This window comes from Varroa destructor, unplaced genomic scaffold, assembly GCF_002443255.2.
Source record: "Varroa destructor unplaced genomic scaffold, Vdes_3.0 BEIS01000002.1, whole genome shotgun sequence".
NCBI classification, from domain to species: domain Eukaryota; kingdom Metazoa; phylum Arthropoda; class Arachnida; order Mesostigmata; family Varroidae; genus Varroa; species Varroa destructor.
Window position 1 is genome coordinate 14,245,190 of NW_019211455.1, and position 19,195 is coordinate 14,264,384.

The following is a 19,195-nucleotide window of genomic DNA, read 5'->3' on the forward strand; positions in this document are numbered from 1 at the left end:
TAAAAAAGGAACGCTTTTTGCGCCGCCAGCAAAATCGCTCATTCCTATCGGAGATACTCGTCGGGCTGTGGCGCGTTGGACGTCTTCACTGTTCGTGTCCCTAAGCGCGGGCTGTTGGAGTTTCTACGGCGAGGCCTTGCAGGGCCTCATTGCAAACTGGTGCTGGCTAACTCAATGGCTTGTTGCCTGACTGCTGACGGGAAAATGCGAGTGAACTTTTTACTCTGCCGCCCTTTGCGTCACGGACGCTACATGAACAAGTTGCTGCTCAGTTGGTTCAATATCTTGGTCATTCTTTCCCTCTCTCGAAGTCTTCAGACCACGGCGGCGTACGTCCCTGCCGGCGTGTACGTACAGACGCTTAGAAGCAGGCCTGTGTTCAACGATGATAGCCGCCAGGACCATTGCGACTGTGGCGGATCGCACAGCGCAGCGGGCGAACAATCGTGATGATGCTGCAGGCAGCAAACTAATTGAGTATTCTAAGCCTTTACGTGAGTAGTCCGTCCGAACGAACGAGCGTTTACTGAAGACTAGGGCAACGACTAAGCTTTGAAAGCGCTGCTAAATGAACGATTTATCGTCAGTTATGCATGTATTGACTATGTACGATATACTCGATTGAGGCAGGGGGGAGACAGCGGGGCAAACTGGAGACAGTGAAAAAGTCTACTATCTGGATTTAATGCAGGCGATTGTTACAAAACCTAAGGGCACAAGTACGTAACTGTGGAAGCAGCTTTGCTCGAAGAAAGGTATATGTGGACTCGGACTGGATTCAAACCCTGTTCTAATCGATATTTTAGCGCACATTAACCGCGCATCCCCCGTAATGGCGAAGATCGTTCACATGATATACCTATCAATGGAAGTTGTCTAAAGCATTTTGTCGAAAACCAACGGCATACGGCTTAGGGTTATTTTATATACTTGAAATAGTCTATTGAAAAATCACATTTTTTCAGTATGTTATGTTTCTCTATATGACATGAGTGCCGTTACGCATTGTGGATTAACTTCTGCACTAAAACTTTATCGTGATGTATGTTCTAGCAGCTTAAGGTTAGATGTGGTACTTTTGTCAATTGGCAAACGGTATGGCTAATATTAGCGAACGGTAACGTTATATACGGCTAGAAATCAACTGAGAACTTTAAGAGAAATCAATAAGACCTTTAATTCAAACCTTCTAGGTAAATGCAGAGAGGTTATAATAGTTTGTTCGTAGCCGTACTGTTTAATATACAATAAGCTCATAACTTGATTGAGCCCTTAAACAAAGTTGGTTCTTGGAAACCATGAACATACGCATTTTCGTTAATGACAAATTTTTCGTTGCTGTCTCTAGAAAATTTTCAGCATCGCGGTGGTCGAAGTACTATGTCTTCTGCTATCGGATATAACCGGGTGGGAAGAAGAACCAAGAGTGAATATCCGATGATGACACTACCCTGACATGCTAAGGAAGATCAATTTAGGAAGTTCAATTATACAGCTCCACGGAAAAAACTAAGACTCGACGACAGAAAAGACGAAATCGTCTCTGGTGAGAATGAGACCAGGGATGTACAAACTAACGGTTATTCTTTCAACGCTGAATAATTTTTAAATTTTCTGCATCTTGAAATATTCAGTTTTAGACCATTGAATGAAAATGTGTGCAGCGTTTTCAACTATATTTGGGCTAAGGTAGACATTATTGCGACACTCGGAAGATATATTCAAATATATAGTTTGCATTGCCCAAAAGGTCTGTCCGTACTTTGTGAAAGTAACGGCCAAGTTGTTTTTTTTTATTTATTTATTTTTTTTTTAGCGTCAATTTTGTCTCTTTTAATTGAGCATTTTTGCTAATATTTCGAAGTTCTTTCGATATTTTCTAATTTACTATTTACTGATTTAGGTGGCCCTCAAAAGTGTTTATTATATATATTATATTTAGGACTAAAGGACTCGGAATACGTCCATGTTACAGTACGAAAAATGCCGTTAATACAATGTAAAGAAAGAACCCTAAAAGATATGTCCGGCACAGATATGACGTGCTAATTCACGTAAATAGTCTGGAAAATCTCATCTGTTTTTCCATAAGTCAAAACAGCAGAACCAATACAGATCAGTATACATTTATAATAATAAAGATAAATACAGCGCACCCTACAAGATAAGAGCATTTCTCTTCGATAACTAAATTGCGTCCAATAGCCTGAATTTAAGGGGAAAGTTGTTTTTTATTAAATATTAAAGAGAAACTTATTTTCGACAACGTCAAGCGGGGCGAAAGGTGGCGTTAAAGACACAAGAGTTGGACACGAAACCTAAAAAAGAGCAATACAAATAGACCACCACATTTACTAAAGAGATATGAACTCAATCCCACGACAATTTACAACTGAACTTGAGTTGAAATGTTGGCCTCTTCGAGACACAACCTCATCAATTCTAATTATATCAAAGTAACTTGAAAGCATACACTTATATTACCTGTCGCAGAAATTGTTAGCAGTTATTGCTACACGTTAGTTCCGTACTCACGTTGTAAATCGTAAAACCTCTCGAACACAAAACTTACCTAATATACTACATCTCCAACGTCATCTGAAGTACTAACTTTGAATACACAATGTTCACTACGAGCAATGACTTGTTCATATAAGATAAGGGGTGCTCTTTCATCCATTTCATTCAGTCTCTGTTCTAATCGTCCGTCAGAATCGCTGAGTCGTTACTAAACGGCGATTATATATAGAGTACGCTATTGGTATCTAGTTCTTCTTTTGAGGAACTAAGTCTATTTAGATAGTCAGTCTGACTAGACGTTGTTTATTCTTCAGTTTAAAATATGATTATGGACTTTTCATTGTAAGATGTGAGGTCTTCCAGCACCAAGCTTTCGAACGGAGAAGACTGGCACACACTGTCGATACAATATGAGCGAGTGCATGAAATGTATGATCTAAAACTGGGGTGCAAATTTTCAAGACAAGAGACTTTAAAATTCAGGCGACTTATGTTTGAGAAAAAAACTGGTCAGATCCACCCGTATGCCGAGGGACATATGAAACAGTTGGGCTGCATATGCCTCATGAGTTCAACTGTTGCTATTCGGAATAACGTGTGTGTTTATTATTGTTTTTATATTTACTGTGAGATCAACATCTAAAGAAAAGTAGATCCACTCCTAATCTACTAATCGGTGTATTCCCGAGCTGAAAAAGAAACCCTGAATTCAAAGGAATAAAATTTTTCAAGCAAAAATGGTTTTCTTAGCGTTAATGATAAGTTCAAGCAGCGGCTGCGCGCATGCCAAAGCAAGTTCGTTAGCTTTGACCGAGATGTCCTATTCCATCTACCATATAAAAGTGCGTCAAATCATATAAAAGTCTTGATCTCTTTTTGGTACTGTCATCATGGTTAATCATTGACACAGACCTTGGGCCCCCAGAATGAAACGAGACATAACTGTTCCCGATTTCGAACTTAGGCAACGTCATGTGTGCCTAACCCTAGTAGACGTCTACGTTACCACAACATCATCGTCCGAACTCCTTTTTCAGACTATCACTCGTTGTGTTGCCCGCTTGACCTATTCAAAAACGATTTAGTGCAGTATCCTGAAAATATCTTTGCTTGCAAAAGCAGCTTCAAGAAGACGCTAGATAGCAAACCATTAAAAAAGTGCTCTTAGTAAAAAATTGCAATTCATTAAAAATGCTGGTACACAATGAAAATCTTAGTGTGTAGTTCGCGTAACACAGTTGATAAGGCAGTACGTTCCCATGTGTTTTTCTTGTTGAAGCAGTATATACTATGCCGGATTTGGGTCTCCTAATGACAACTGGATCGCTTCAACGTACCTGTCAGGCCATCATTCGGATCACCTTGAATCATCGTTCTACTGTTTATGCGAATGGTTGCCGAAGTTCTCGTTACTGTTTGTCGGAAACAAACAATATGTCTCAGTATGCCAAACGAAGATAACTCATTACTTATTGAATAATAGTTAGAAAAGTGCCATTAGAAATGCAAATTTTCGACATTTTCTAATGTTCCAATACTTATCAGCAACAGGTGGAGGCTAAGGCTCATCTACGACCTAGATAGGCGCACTTGCTTAACAATGCTTGGCAAACAATGGCGTGGGTACCTATTTCCACAAACGCTTCTAAAATCCAGAGGCAGTTGGAAACCAGCGTCGTCGACCAGGAACGGTCACCCACAGAGATTCTAGATAGAAATTCACACGGCCTAAAGGTAATATCGCTTTTAGTCAAACAGTATACCCTGATGTCCATGTTGAAACAGATTCAGCTCGCCTAAATACTCTCTCTAATGTTCTAAACACGTTTAGAAAGCCAGAAACAGTAGTTTCGTTTCCCTCCAAGTATTTGGGGAAAACGTAGACTATGTACTTTAGTTTCTGTAAGAGAAAGCGTGTCCGCTACGATTTCTACAGGCCGTTAAATTGATCACTCAAGTGTTGCACGTCTGCACGCTTAAACGGTACATCAACTTATCCAAAAAACCTACTACATATACGTTATTGCGACTCTCCTTAGATGAATTTCGAGGGCAAATCCAAACGTGGTTGCAAAGGAAAACCAAATGGCCTGTTATTTTCATAAGTTCATAAAGAGAAATTTTCTGCTTTCCTATTAGAAGCATGTCCAAGAAGTAGAGACGTAAGGTAAAAGCTTTTCCTCTTGCAAGACAACTTGTAGCAAATTACAATCGTTCAAACTGTCGAAACAATAATTATCAAGCAAAGATTTTGCTCACAAGTTTCATGGGACGTCAGCCTCAACTAGAACGCTAATATAGATCAAAGTAACAACTGTTTTTCTATAAAAAAATCTGCCTAACTTAAATTATTTTCAGACAGATTCTGTAAGATACAGTATACGCATTAGTTTCTTCTAGTCTTTCAACACATTTAGTGAATTCCAAGGGTCGAACAGGACCATAATCGAAGTCTTTGTCAAAAGTCACAGCCTCACCAACGAGCTACGTCAGACAAATCCATTAGACCTCATTCAATTCTTGTAAATATACCACTTCATCAGTTCATCATGATAAGGTCATCTGTCGATTTAACGTTTTGCTTGGGCCCGACCTTACCTAGAGCAAATTTAACATCTACTTGTCGCTGGATGCCCCGTTTGTCGCATTTATAACGATTTGTCTGTACCAGGTCCTGTTTTAAGGCAAAACGACGTTGTGTCTTTCCGTTTGTATCTTTTAAATATAGATCGATCGATCGACCGACGTATTACCTTGACGTATATATAGCCTTACGAGTTTGGCTTGAAATTAATTCTCTCCACAGCGTAGTAAGTTGCGTAACTTTGAAAGGCTTACGACGTAATCAGTGGCACGTAACGTTCGGTCTGGCAAATAACTGATATCGTGTTACCGAGGTAACTGCAACAAGTTACGCTTGCTTGCGGTTTCCAATTTCTAAGTAAACTAAATATATAGAAACGTTAAATTTTCCAGCTAAAATTAATTTGGCTTGATGTTTCTATACGCAAACATTTCCTACTTCAATGCTCTAAGATGTTTTCGTATAATTTTTTTACCGCTTATGTTACTATTGATCATTGCATCTAAGTTGAAAGTGAGAACAGACGCGTGCTTGACTTCTCTGTCGATGTATGAATCATCAATGGTGTTGTATTCACTCTCTTATATATATTATATATATATATATATATATTAGCTATATTCTCATAGATGAACTGTTATTTGTTATTAATATTATTGGGCACAAGGGCATTTTTCTAAGGTTCTGGATCGTGAGAAAACGACTGCAGAGGCACGAATTTTTTATTCCAGCAAAATTTCCTGACCTTTCTTACTTACGCTTCTTTCAAAGTGGTCGTCTCTTTTCCAACACTACCACTACTTCAGATATTACTATTCTTTTCAATATGCTTACTCGCCACCGAATTTCCACCGAATATTTCTCAAGTTTTCTGCCAAACGATACAGACTTACTGGGACAGACTATTGCTTTTCTTTAGCAAAAAAATGTCTTTCCCCCATGTGGTCAGTATTGGCAAGAAAGCCGTAACTAACAGATGTACTATGCCCTCATATTTGTGATACAGTATTTTGTGTACCTATATCGTCTTGTGTATGTTATTGGCGCGCCTGGAACCAGTGGTCCTTTATCTTACTAAGTCAGGGGGGGGGGGGGGCAAGGGCGAGAAAAGCCACTATATATATGTTATATGGCTTTGACACGAGTGTCCTTATTCGAACACGCGACTCAGGCCTTGTGAAGCTAATTTCGCTACTGCCTCAGCCATTACTGGAACTTACGTCAGTTAGAGCGCTCGAAGTGGGCCGAAAATTTTACCAGTTTTTCTCCTACCGCTATGTGTTATACCTAAATCTCGCTCAAAATTTCAGTATAGCACTCCTCCACAAACGGAGCCGAGACTACGATGTCGTATCGCCTTATGTTAACGTATCACTCACATCTTGTCCCAGAATAACACAAAATTATACTACCTAAAAGTGGACTTCTAAGCAGGTATAGGAAGCCAAAAAGAAATAGAAGACCTATACTATAGGTATAGGCCATTCATTGGGAAATATACTGTACAAAGTACTATAATATTACAAAAGTATCGTTCATAGTTCATTTGTGACCAACTTGTCGGAAACATTTTGGAATGATATTACGAGTTCAGGGATATACAGGGCGAACGGCGACCAGTTTTGTGAACTATCTGTGTTTACTGGGTACGAAGAAAATACGCTTTATAAAACATACGTAAAATTTGGTGCGGATGATTTTGAGTTAGATTTTACCAAATTTCATGTTTGTCATGTCAAATTACCGCATGTCAGGTAAGACATGCGCTATGCGTCAATGTTCACAGTCGTTTTAAAGGTTCCTTTATTTGCACAATTTTTGGATACGACTATCAGATGAGGATCAAAAAGTTTACGGTATGGCGATTAACGTCTCCCGTTTGCTTTCCGCAAACGTTAATTCCGCCAAAAATTGCAAATAATACGTTTTTTACAAATTAGGCTTCCTAGAAGTTATGGCAAACCTAATTTATCCTCTGTAATTTGGATTGTTGATGAACATGTCAATCCTTATGCCTCTAGTAAACACATGGAGCATTCAGGACAATTTATTTCAATTCGATGTAGTTCTGACCTAGCCCCGTATGCACGCAACGACATAAAGCGTTCTTAACGAAAAAAAAAACAATTTCGAGTGGGAACTTTAAGGTGTTCTCAGGCTTAAGGCAAAAAAAAACTTTTGGTCTTAATTACAACTTGCGTAGACTCGAGAGAATAGATGTATTTTTGAATTAGAACGAAATTAGAATATCAATTTGGGGGCCTCAAGATGAATTTTTATAACGCATCACAAAGTTTAACAATAATGCCATTTGTCTGGATTGATCTGGACAAGATGCAAGAGATTTGGAGCTTTGCTAAGCAGGAAAAACTAAATTAGCAAACCATAAGATTTATGTAACGAGCGTTATAAGCAAGGTTAGTACAGCTTAAGCTTCACAACAACTACATTTGGCAAATTTGGCAGAGAGACTGGGAGAGGCTTTCTCCTCCTTTTGGGGCCTGGATATCTGGCATCTATGATCGATGTAAGCCTCGGCGCTGTGCTGATCATGAGGCAAGAGTGTATTTGTTGAATCAATTACATAGGTCGGAGAGGGGCAAAATGGTGTCGTTCGAGACAACGATGCCATGAGAAAGAAAAAACCTACTGGTACATTCATCAAAGATTTATCTATCATATTGCTGAAATGGGCTCAGTATGACCTATTGATTTTTAAGACAATACCAGAAAATACCTATGTCGTTATCTGACAATCGATAAGGCGTACTAACGATGTGAGCAGCCTTTTCAAGGTCCGCTTGACGCATTGAAGCCTGTACAACCATCATGACTATGCATTACCTTAGGCGACATATTCAGGTTGAATTATGACCTATGATCACAATCATTTATAGTGTAATGTATACGTTAACAGAGTTCTATTGCCGGAATGATGACTATGCCAATGAAGTTAACAGTCTTGTTCAAAAGTGACCACGTCGTTGATCTGGTACAATGAAAGCAACTACAATCTATATTGGCACACATAAAAATATGTACGCGTTCCTACTGAGCGCGAGTTCCTACTATTATGAAACCGCTAAGTTTTTCTCAATTTCTCTGTAACGTTAGCGCCGACAACATACACGTTCAGCATGCAGAGGCCCTAATAGTCCCACCTCGCTCTGCTTTATATGTCACTCTGTTTAGCTGTGTGATATAATTCAACGCAATGACTTACCAAAGAAAAATTACTTTTAAATCGTATTCATTAAACGTGTAAGTGATATGTTCTGTTTCTACACGCCGGAACCTGTCAGAGTGGCAAATCGCTATGCTGGAGACGCAGGGTGACGCTGTCTTGGGTTCCGTGTACATCAGAATCGGGCCCAATTACCGTTCATATATACGTATGCACGTCCACTAGTAAAGCAACAAAAAGTCTTGTGCAATAAAAGCAAAGAATACACATTGTCAAGCGTCTAATCTAAGTTAGTGTTTCTCTCCAAATCATTCTCAAGCAGTAACAAAATTTATCAAGATGAATTGAAATCTACAAGTAATCTGCAGACCGATGGTAAACGAAAGCCCTTTCTCCAAGACCGTCCTATTTCCGAAACGAGTGCTTTAAACTAGCGTAGAGTGCGATGGGGAATGATTCCCAGCCCACTTTTACCTGCGTCGCTGACGAGCTGTTTACTTCACCCTGCACCCGCTTAGCTAAATTCCATCATGTTAAAAAGGCACCGAAAATATACCTGTTTGGCTAAAGAAGACAAGTCTATCGCTTGGGAAGGTATTTGTCTGTTTGCCGTCAGGCTGGCAATCGGCCCCCAGAACGCTTTTCTGCCATTTCACTCGAGTTAGACAAAGGCTAGCTACCTGCTGTAAAGGAGTTCATAAGATGTTTGTTTATGACTCCACAGGCTATGTGATGTTCTACGTTCTTAGTTTCCCTTTTAAAGCGAATCGCAGACGTCATCTATGGTTAGAGGCGACAAAGCCCCCATAGACGACTACATAGTGACTATAGAAAGCTATTATTGTATTTAAGTCGCTTGTTCTAGCGTGAATAGCGGCTGTGCCTGATTACTATTGCGTTTCATTACCGTGTCTAGGCACCAAGTAGTGTTTCCAGTCCCAAATCGATCCCCTCAACGAGACTCCTTATTATTACGAATGTGGGAGACCACATGTTAGGTATATTCGTATGTACAAATACGGGATGAGTAAAGATCGCTTAAGGAATATTGTACAGGTATAAAATGAAGACCTTCCAACTGTCAAGGAATTTTTGCTCCATCCTGTATATATAAGTATTTTGTTTCTTAGACAAGTGAGCATATATTGCAAAAAGCACAGATACAACGCGCACGGAAGACGGTTTGTTGCATACGAATCACAATCCTCATTAGCTAACATTCTCTTTTTGCTATCTGATATTCTACGCATGTAAAAATGTCTATAGAATCCAGCCCTACTGAAGTACGTTTTTGTACAATCCAATAGGGATTCATAGTTGCTTGCGTTTACTTTTTTACGCTTGAGGTTTAAAGTTCTGTTTCTCACCAATCCGTTGCTTGACTTTGACCTACCCTCTACAAAGGCGCACATCAGCTGCACCCGGAAGCACTTAGTAAAGGTGGCGCTACCGTCGACTGATCTGAAAGTACATCAGAGCTCGCGCACCCCTCACTCTTTTCAAGGCGCCGCCCATCACAAAGGGCGGTCTTTTGAGCTGGTTGCTGACTAGAATTTTGCGAGTCGCTCGCAATGGACATTGCTTTTTAATCGCGGATTGACAAAAGCTGTGTCACCCTAATGCACCGATGCCGGAATTACCAATAGACACCATGCCACAAAGGCTATGCAAGCTCATATGGCAATGTATAGGGTGTTTTTTTCTTTTAGTAATCAAGGCTAATTTAATAATTTCTATGTAATTTATTTCAGCAAGGCAGAGGTCTTTGTATTTGATATATATAACCAAGTGTGAAATAGGTAACATCATTGTATATAAGCGTGGTATTTTTGGTGATCCAGAGAGTTACAAAAAATCTCTGTCTAAATCAACTTAATATAGATCGTAGTGCTGCTGTTTCTAGTTACGTCATTAGTGACAATTTTTTTTGGTCACGCTATCTATTATTAGTTGCGTGATTACTAAGCAGTACAAATCTACATACATTTGACTGGCGTCACATGCAAACTTTATGTGATGGAACTACGGTATTGGCTTCTATATAAGCCGTTCTATACGCACGCTGAGAAGATAATTAGATACCGGTGATTATTTAGCGAAGGATTAAAAAATATATACCTTCTGAGACATGTATTCAAAGATTATCTATTTCTTGCTCAAGTTAGCGAACACGTTAGACCGTTAACGCTACCTCTACCATTTATTACAGTTATATATATGCATTAAAAAGCTATAAATAGTCGATGGGCTGATGTTTTCGATCGATTCCATTACGAGATAAGATGCTTTAACACTAATTTCATGCTTTTAAATATATAACACTATATATTTTGTCTGTTTTTTTAGTGAGTAAGTATGAACGTGTTTGGGCAAAGCTCTCACCAGTAAGTATAATAAAAACCAAATCAACTGAATTTTTATCACTCTAATAATTTATATGGTTTGCAATATCGATTGCATTTCGCCCCCCATTACGACGCACACAGCTCCGTCTGTTGTACTTCTATTAGCAGATGTACAAACGATCGTTCTTAATAGTCGGAAATACGGTTTAATAGGACATGCAGGCCGAATTTAATGAGAAAATCCTTCAAATAATTACGGCAATAGCAGGCTTACTAGCAATAGCAGGTCGATATATCGTATCCAGGCTTAGAAAATGACAATTCGGATCCCGCTATAAAATTTTCCAGGAGCTGTTATACGAGAAGATCATGAGGTGTTAAACGTCATATTTCAAGATATAGGCCATGACACTCAAAATATGGATGCTAATATCAGATGATATGTTTATTTTTATTGGTTTATCCTTGAATCCTTCAAGGAAATATCCTGGAAGTCTATGACGCTTATGTTTCTTTCATGTATTATCATTTTTGGAAAACTTATGGCAAGACTAAAATTGGCCAGTTCTAGTCTTAGGCACGATGCTCTGGTCTTCTTGTACATTCGTAACTTGTGTACAGTTATTGCTTCAAGGTTCTTCATTTTATTTTGGGTGACAGCTCTCAATATCCTCGTGTAACTTCAGCCAGTCTTTTTTAAATTTGTCCTATAATATAATATACTAATGAACAGTTTGGTTCGGTCGGGTAAAAACCAGTTTATCTTTTATTGCGATAATTCACGCGATGCTTTTTCACTATAGGTATAATATGGAAAAGTTAATAAGGCGAGAATTGCTGTTGCACACATGATATAAACAACAACTTTATCTCTTTTATTATATGAAATAAGTAAAAGTAAGTTTAGAGTTTTTCAAAGAGTGAACTTGTCGCTAAGAATAGAAACTTTTTCAGTTGGTATAGAAGGAAGGCAGAATTAGCGTCGTTCATTAGCAGTTATTCGTGCGCAAAGCCAAAACTTATCATGAAGTGTTTGTTTATAACTATCGCGTCACACGTTTATATATATCACGCCTGAACGTAAATTACTGGTGAAATTCTGCTGGACGCATCTTGCTAATCTTTATTTATTTATTTGTTTGTTGTACTTTAAAAAAAATATTTGCCCTTGACCCCTGTACTATCGGACGATACAGGCGCTTTGGACAAGAATAAATTTTTAACCCATGTCCAGTTCTACTTACCTGATAGAATTTTATGCTTTCAGTGTATAGTAATGAGCCAAGCAGTCTACTCCACCCAGCCTGAGTACCTAATTCCATCGATATAGTAGTAGAACGAGACGTAGGTTCACTTTTATTAAATGTAGGAGCTGTTTCCCGACCTCATTTGTGCCTCCGAAGAACCTCTGAGAATAATTGATTACCAACAAGCTAGCTAATTGGGTTGAATAGCTTAATAATTGTTGCAAAAAAAGGCTCAAAGACGGAACTTTTATAATTATCATTGTTATTATACATGAGAATGGTGTTATTTTGTTTTACTTTATTTTGTCGCGTCACATGTGGCTGTTAGAAGCAAAGCACCTTTGTCTAACAAAAAACACTACAAACGCATATTATAGAGTCGGTAGACATTAGTGGAGTAAACCGCTCAGGCACTTTTTTGGGGCACGGCTGAAATTCGCTTCAGCGCGCTCATACCCACTGGGTCTTCCTTTAGCTTAGCGTCGAGCTCTCGACAGAGCAGCGATGCGCATCGTTGGCGCCCGGAATACGCAACCCTCTCTGAAGTTTGCTGAACCGCATGTCAATTTGTGTGTTTAAACCTGTGTCGAGTTCGAAACGTTTTTATTGTTCCTAGAATTCGAAGAACACTCACGAACGTAGTGCCACTCGGCCATTGTCGTTTTTCGTAACAGGGACGGTACAGATTGTAAGAATAAGATCGCTGAAGTGGATGTCGGATTTGCTAAAAACAATGTTGTAATATATGAGTCGCATCTATTTAATATCAATGGGGTAACTATCACTAATAAACATATATTCGAGTGTTTTTATGTCCATTATAATAACTATACTTAGCTCTATGTAAGGTCGTTTCTGAGCATTCATATTGCTCACTTCGTCCAATCGTATTAGGATATATATACCCTCTAACTTTTTCATTTTATTGTAAAGCAAAAAACTATTTCAAGTTTCAATCCCGGGCTCAGAGCAATGACCGCTTGATACGCTGTCTACAAAACCTCTGACCATAATTGCGACATAATCTAGCATATGATCATATAAATCTTACGGCTCTTCCATCGAAGACAAAGTTCCATTCTGTCATTTAGAGCATTTCAATATAGTTAATCCGCACTCTCATCTTCCCCTCTACAGTCGCTTAGATACAGACACTGATGAAAGCAACCCGAAAGGTCTATTTGTATACTAACGAACGCCCACATTTGATATTGATGCTACTAAATACCTCGTCTATAGAGTCGAATGATAGCGTTCAAGACCGCGCGTGCGTGCATAGCGCGTACGCTGTACAAATGGTGCCCGCATGTACACCGCCAGTGTAAACAAACCCCGTGCCTCGCTTGAGACGTAACATTTTCATAGAAAACCCACAAATCCGTTGATTACAGTCCACAAATTAGTATATTTATGCCTGCCGTTACAACGGGTGTTTAAACCCGTTGTCCACTAGTTCCCGGTTTAGATTACCTGTCGTACGTACGTGTACATACGACAGGTACGATTAAATACGAAAAATTATTATTATCGTTGGTTATTTTCGAGAGCTTTTGATGAAATCCAGCCGAACCACACTGTGTGACCGTGCGATTTTCTTATAAATTCTAGATATAAGACCCTCTGTTCCTGTCAGGTCTTTGGAACAGCCATGCAAACAAATTCAGCATGCTTTCGTACCTAATATCAATTATCTATAATAATTTTTTTCCACATTTTCAATTTCGACCACATTATGTCCATAGTAATAATAATAAAAGCCTTACTGCTTGTGCCCTAATATTGGTACAGTTTAAGGATCTAGATCTACTCTCAAAGGCTTCCAACCAGCCAAAGAGCTGCTAGACTAAAAGACAACGATGTTACATCTCCAGTATTGTTAGAGCGTATACGTACAGAAGCGTTCGGTAGACAACCCATATGGCAGACGTAGCAACTGCTCCCATTAAACTCTATTAACTATTATAAAACTAATTACATTTCCACACTCAAGTCTTGTTCCCCACGGCTCCGTTTCCCACAGTGGCTCCCCCCCGCGCTTTACATGAATTGGAGCATAAAATACAGCCTACACTTCATACATGAGGTAATACATATATCCACTATAGATAGACTCGGACTATGGCTTGAGTGTCCCGTCCGAAATCCGAACTTGAGTGGCCTGATGAAAAAGTCGATTACTATCCCGCACTTACCGTTGTCAGGCTGGCTTTGATCGATACCTAAAGTGCTCATTTAAAAATTTCAGTTGACAACAAAGTGACGCCTAACGTGCATTACACGATGGATCCTTCTCATCCACCAGCTTAACCGGTATCGAACCCTTGACTCATCAAGCATTAATAGCTCGTAGCAGCTAGAACTCCTCATACCTAAGCTCTGCTCAAATACTTCAGAGACAGCCTGCCTATGTTGCTCCTACCGTCCTTTAATGGACTAGCAGGTCGCCCAACGCGGAAGTGGACCCTGAATTGAGCAAAATTAAAATACCATTTGTAAAAATCTCAGTCGAGCGTAATTCGGTCCGAAGTCAGGCCGAAGCCTATTCGTAGCAATAAACCAATAGACGATAAACACCTATCGATCAATTTTGATTGTCTCAGCTGAACGCGTCGAGAACTTCTAAGGGAGATAAGCGAGTGAGTGCCAATAGTCTAAATTAGATATCGAACACGGCTGGATGAACTAAACGCACATGTGTAGCAGATACAAGGAAACCTTTTGTAGGCGAAAATTTCTTTAGCGTAGCCATTGTTAAGCTCGTTGAGTACACGAGCTTGGCAACTATCTGCGGTACACGAGCTTCGACCGAGTTACCCTTGCTATAGCCTCACAACCACGAGTAACAGATCTTCAGTCATTTCAATGGTGAGCGATCCGAACTATCAATAATTTAACTGTACCTCAAAAAGAACAAGCTCAATGTACAACATGAATCAGTTTGGGTCGTATCCGTAAAACTGTCCTGATCGCCTAACTCGGCAAAGGTATCCCACATAGTCAAATATATGTAGAGACCCATCGCAACGAGGCGATTATTGGCTGCATTAGCCGACAACAGTCACTGGTTGGCGCGAATTTATTCAAGCGTTGAGGTATCCAAGGTTCGATTCCTGACAGAAAATTTAGTGGTGCAAGTCAACTTCCGGTAGTCCCGCCGCCAAAACGTAGGAAAACACATGATAATTTTGAGCTCGGGCAATAAACAGGACTAAGAAATAGTGGTTCAATAACCCACCTGTGTCCGTTCGTTAAAAGAATCATATCGCTAACTGGTGTGGCTGGCCCTTCAAATGCACCTCTTGTCTTTCACAGAGTCAGAGACAGGCCTTCCTACCCGTGGCCTTAGTTTACTTCTCTTTCGCAGAAACACTCAGCGATGTAGGCCTAAATCTGGACGACCTAAATACAATGCACGCACTCAGCCGTTTCCGTCGTGCGCCTTTCGCGTATAAATTGTGATGGCTCAAAAGTTGGCGATGCCTTTCGCTTTCGTTAGCTTTTACGATGCCGATGTCGGTATTGGAAAGGCCGTGGCTAGTCATTCGCACTAGCCTAGCTGATAAAGTGTGCTCCCTTGCCCAGTCCCGTTCTAGCCAGTTACACGGTATTGTTTTATTTTTGCCTACTGCTCACCGTCGCTCACTAAAGGCTCACGTATAAACTTGGAGCTCGACATGCTTTCTAAACCAGTCGCTGTCGACAGCTAATAGACTAGGAAATTGCCCACTCACAACTTTCCATTGAGATCTGCTTTTAAAAGCAGAAAAGTGCGAAACCTTGTTATTTTATCGAGTTTTAGCCCCACGGGCAACCCCAATTCGAAGCAAAATTTCACTTGGCGATCCCGAGCCCACAACTCGCGCAATAATGATCGAGCTTGCACGCGCTTCAACGATGGAGATATATCGCGTATTTTCTATACAGGGCATAATCACTATATATGTACACTATTTAAATATACATTTCGTGCACCCTTGTATGAGTAAGCGCTGGTCGCTTTCACTGCCTAGTTCGCTGAAACTGACTTTATATCTGATCCGTCTTCAATAGACGTTTCTGATACTTCGTAGGTAAGTGGCCATCTCATGCCGATCATCTCTGCGTTATTATTCACTGGTCTATTTAGCTGAGAGCCATCAAGCTTAAAAACGAATGATTGATTAAGACAGCCTCAAGCATGCCAGCTAGGTAGCTTCTAGTACCCGTGTTGGATTTTATATACAATGTGTTTGATTTGTGCGATTTCTTTAAGCTAGACGACCATTATATCTGCTTATATATCCCTATTTGGCCTTCTATTCGCCCTATCGTAGTGCGATCCTTACTTCATTATGATCCCAGCAGAGCGTGTTTCCCGCTCAAGCTTTTAGCTCAACACGGATTCCCGAAGGCCCTGCAGAAATCCTGTATTCAAATAGGCATCCAACTTCGACTCGAAAGCGGAGAATTCTAGGAGATAACAGATCTTTCACTGTTTAGAAACTCACACAAAAGAACACAAACGCAGGGAGTTTAGTTTTCATGTTGTTCAGTCCCAGCCTCCCGCTGAAGGGGTTTAGGGAGGTGTTAGTGAGCTGAAAGGCTTGTCCTTCTCAACTATAGGTTAACAACAACAGCAGCAACAACAAACAGAATTATGCCGCAGAACATTGCGAACTCGGCGGGGGAGTTAAGGCCCCTAGCGAATCCCTTCTACCATGAATAGCAACGAAAAACGAAGGCTCGGTAAATTATTTACGAAGATAAACAAATTGGACAGTGTGTCTATGTGGACGTGAAGGTTTGTAAGTGCGGTCCTTCCGACGATGAAAGGGAATCACTGACATGGCCATTGTAGATCGTTTCTTTGATGATAAACACAGCCCGCGTACCAACTTGGTTCTGTTCGCGCAGCCGCTGCTTACCTCTCTCGATTGAGTCGGTACGGATTGGGTTTTTCTGAAGAAAAGTATACTCTTGTTAAATCTGATCATGAATGCGGACTGTGTATCGCGTTTATCGGAACGGTTTTTTCCATTGCACAACTAGCTTTTTTCTTAACTTTACGGTACGTACGCTTTGTTTCGAAAGTGGTTCATCCAAAATCTTCGAGCCGAATAGATTCATTTTCTTATACTACTGGTACTACTACGATATGAAATAAAAGGAACATAAAGGAGTCACAAGTGTGTTTTCATTCGGATCACTTCTGGAGTTGTAGACGACATTAGCTCATAGAAAAATGCCTTTTCTAACATAATTACGTCTACAATAGCAAGGAACGCTTTCTAAAGAAAAACAACTTAATTTCGTTATAAAAACAGCTTGACCCGCACGTATTTTCATCCTTGTATATTACGGCTTTTTGTGGTTGCCCGTATCATCAGTGGTTGCTGGATCGGTTTGGAAAATGGGCTCGAGCGCGGAGGATGCTGATGACTGGTGAGTTGGGTATGTACCAGCTCAATGACCCCGGCTTGCGAGAAGAAAAAGTACTCTTGGCTGTTGTGTTCGACAAATAACCGTCCTTCCATTGACGCTCCCGACGCTCCATATCGTCAGTGCTATATACGAATGAGACAAACCAGTTGGCCATCATAGAAAGCGCAGCGCGGCTTATATCCTAGAAGGGGGGAATCGAGAAACAACAAGCATACAGACAAACAACAACGCACACGATTTACCTCGTCGGGGCGGCCTTTCTGCCAATACGCACTATGACGACCTTCTACAGCACATAAGGATGAATTGGATTTTTCAATTTTAGAACGAGAAAATTCATCATGGCACTGCCGCGCGCGTTTTACCATCACCTACGACTAGACTACGAACATCGTCCGCTAGATTATTTGCTCTTGGAAAACCGGTTTTGAGAGAAACTCCATTCGAGCAGGTCGTTTCAAGTCGAAAGCGTCTCCAACCACCATTGTAAGATCTCGTCGTAAGAGCGAATCGGGTTGTTTTCTATGCGTTTAGTTTCTAAAAATTTAGTTGTTTTCTAAACAACTAAATTTTTCATATTTTGTGTTTATCACAATGGGTGGACAGATCTCAACTGAGTCGTGACGTATAAGTCGAAGTTAGGGTAAACACTATTCGTATGAACTTCGTACGCCGGCGAAGTGTCACTTCTATTGTTATAATTGGTGTCCACTTGTAATTTATCTCGTTAATATGTTTTTTTTGGCATTTTGTCTTGTTATGTATTCAGGGTATGGAAAGTAATCTGACAACTGGAGCTTCAGCATCGATTTACGTATTTCTAGTGGTGCAGTGTTTGACACTGCATGATGCTCTACGAAGTAAAGCTCGGCTGAAGCCTCAGTTGGCTACCAAGCCGACTGTGTCTCAAATGGGACACACGGTTTCTCATAGCAGGACTAGTCATTTACCCCTTCCATGTAACCTCGCGAGTCGACCCCTTATATCCCGTGCCTTCGTCAATAAAACCGGTTTCTTCAAAAATCGCCCCACAAACAGGCGAGAGATCGCGGTGCTTCACCATAGAGCCAAATACAGGGCATCGGACCACTATTAGAACCTTTCGTGTTTTAACACAGTACGGCTACATGTTATGTTTCGAATATGATCTACGTCTAGTTATCATTCATTCTGACGAGTGGACGGGTTTCACCATTGCGATTATAGTTAGGGTTTCCATAGGAGGCGACTTGCAAAGCGTGAGTATAATTGAAAGCTGAGTAAATTGGGGTTAAATAGAAATATTGAGACATGAAAATAGATTAGAGAAAGCACTGAGTAAAAATGTCTCACTATGCCCACCTTCACATGACCCGCACTTAAGCAGGACTGAATAAATGATACATTACAAGAGTCAACGCTTCAACTTAGGCAATGCTATTCATGCGATCTTTATTGGGAGTAAAAAATAATTGTTTGAATGACCCATCGAAAAATCAACTATAGCAGCTTGCTTCATAATAGAAACGAAAATTTTTTAAACAAAAACGTTAGCCTATTGAATAGTGTACAGGGAAAAGCATTATATGTAGATGTATAATCTGTGTGAAAAACAAGTATACATCTGACTCTTCCCCTGAGTTGTTTTGAGGATTTCGTGTAAAAAAAAAAATGAAAGTACTTCAGCGAAGTATTTTACAGTAAAGTGTCATTCACAGAGGTCATATTTATTTAATGTAATTACTATACGCCGCAATTATATATCTAATTTGGCGTCGAAACAATCAGTTAGTAATTTTCGAAAAAAAAAAATGTTGTTAATCGGGAAATTAATATTTAATAGTAATCACGCGTCAAACGATATTAACAGGTCATAACAGGAGAAAAAACGACATGCAGAAAAATCCCCCCAGCA

At 40.0% G+C, this 19,195-nt stretch overlaps 1 long non-coding RNA gene across 1 annotated transcript; it reads left to right on the forward strand.

The window, feature by feature from the left end:
• Positions 1-5: 5 nt before the first annotated feature.
• On the forward strand, positions 6-2,211 carry LOC147757415 (uncharacterized). Its single transcript, XR_015321374.1, has 2 exons — positions 6-755; positions 1,349-2,211. It is a non-coding gene; the product is annotated as an uncharacterized LOC147757415 (long non-coding RNA).
• The last annotated feature ends 16,984 nt before the right edge of the window (positions 2,212-19,195 follow it).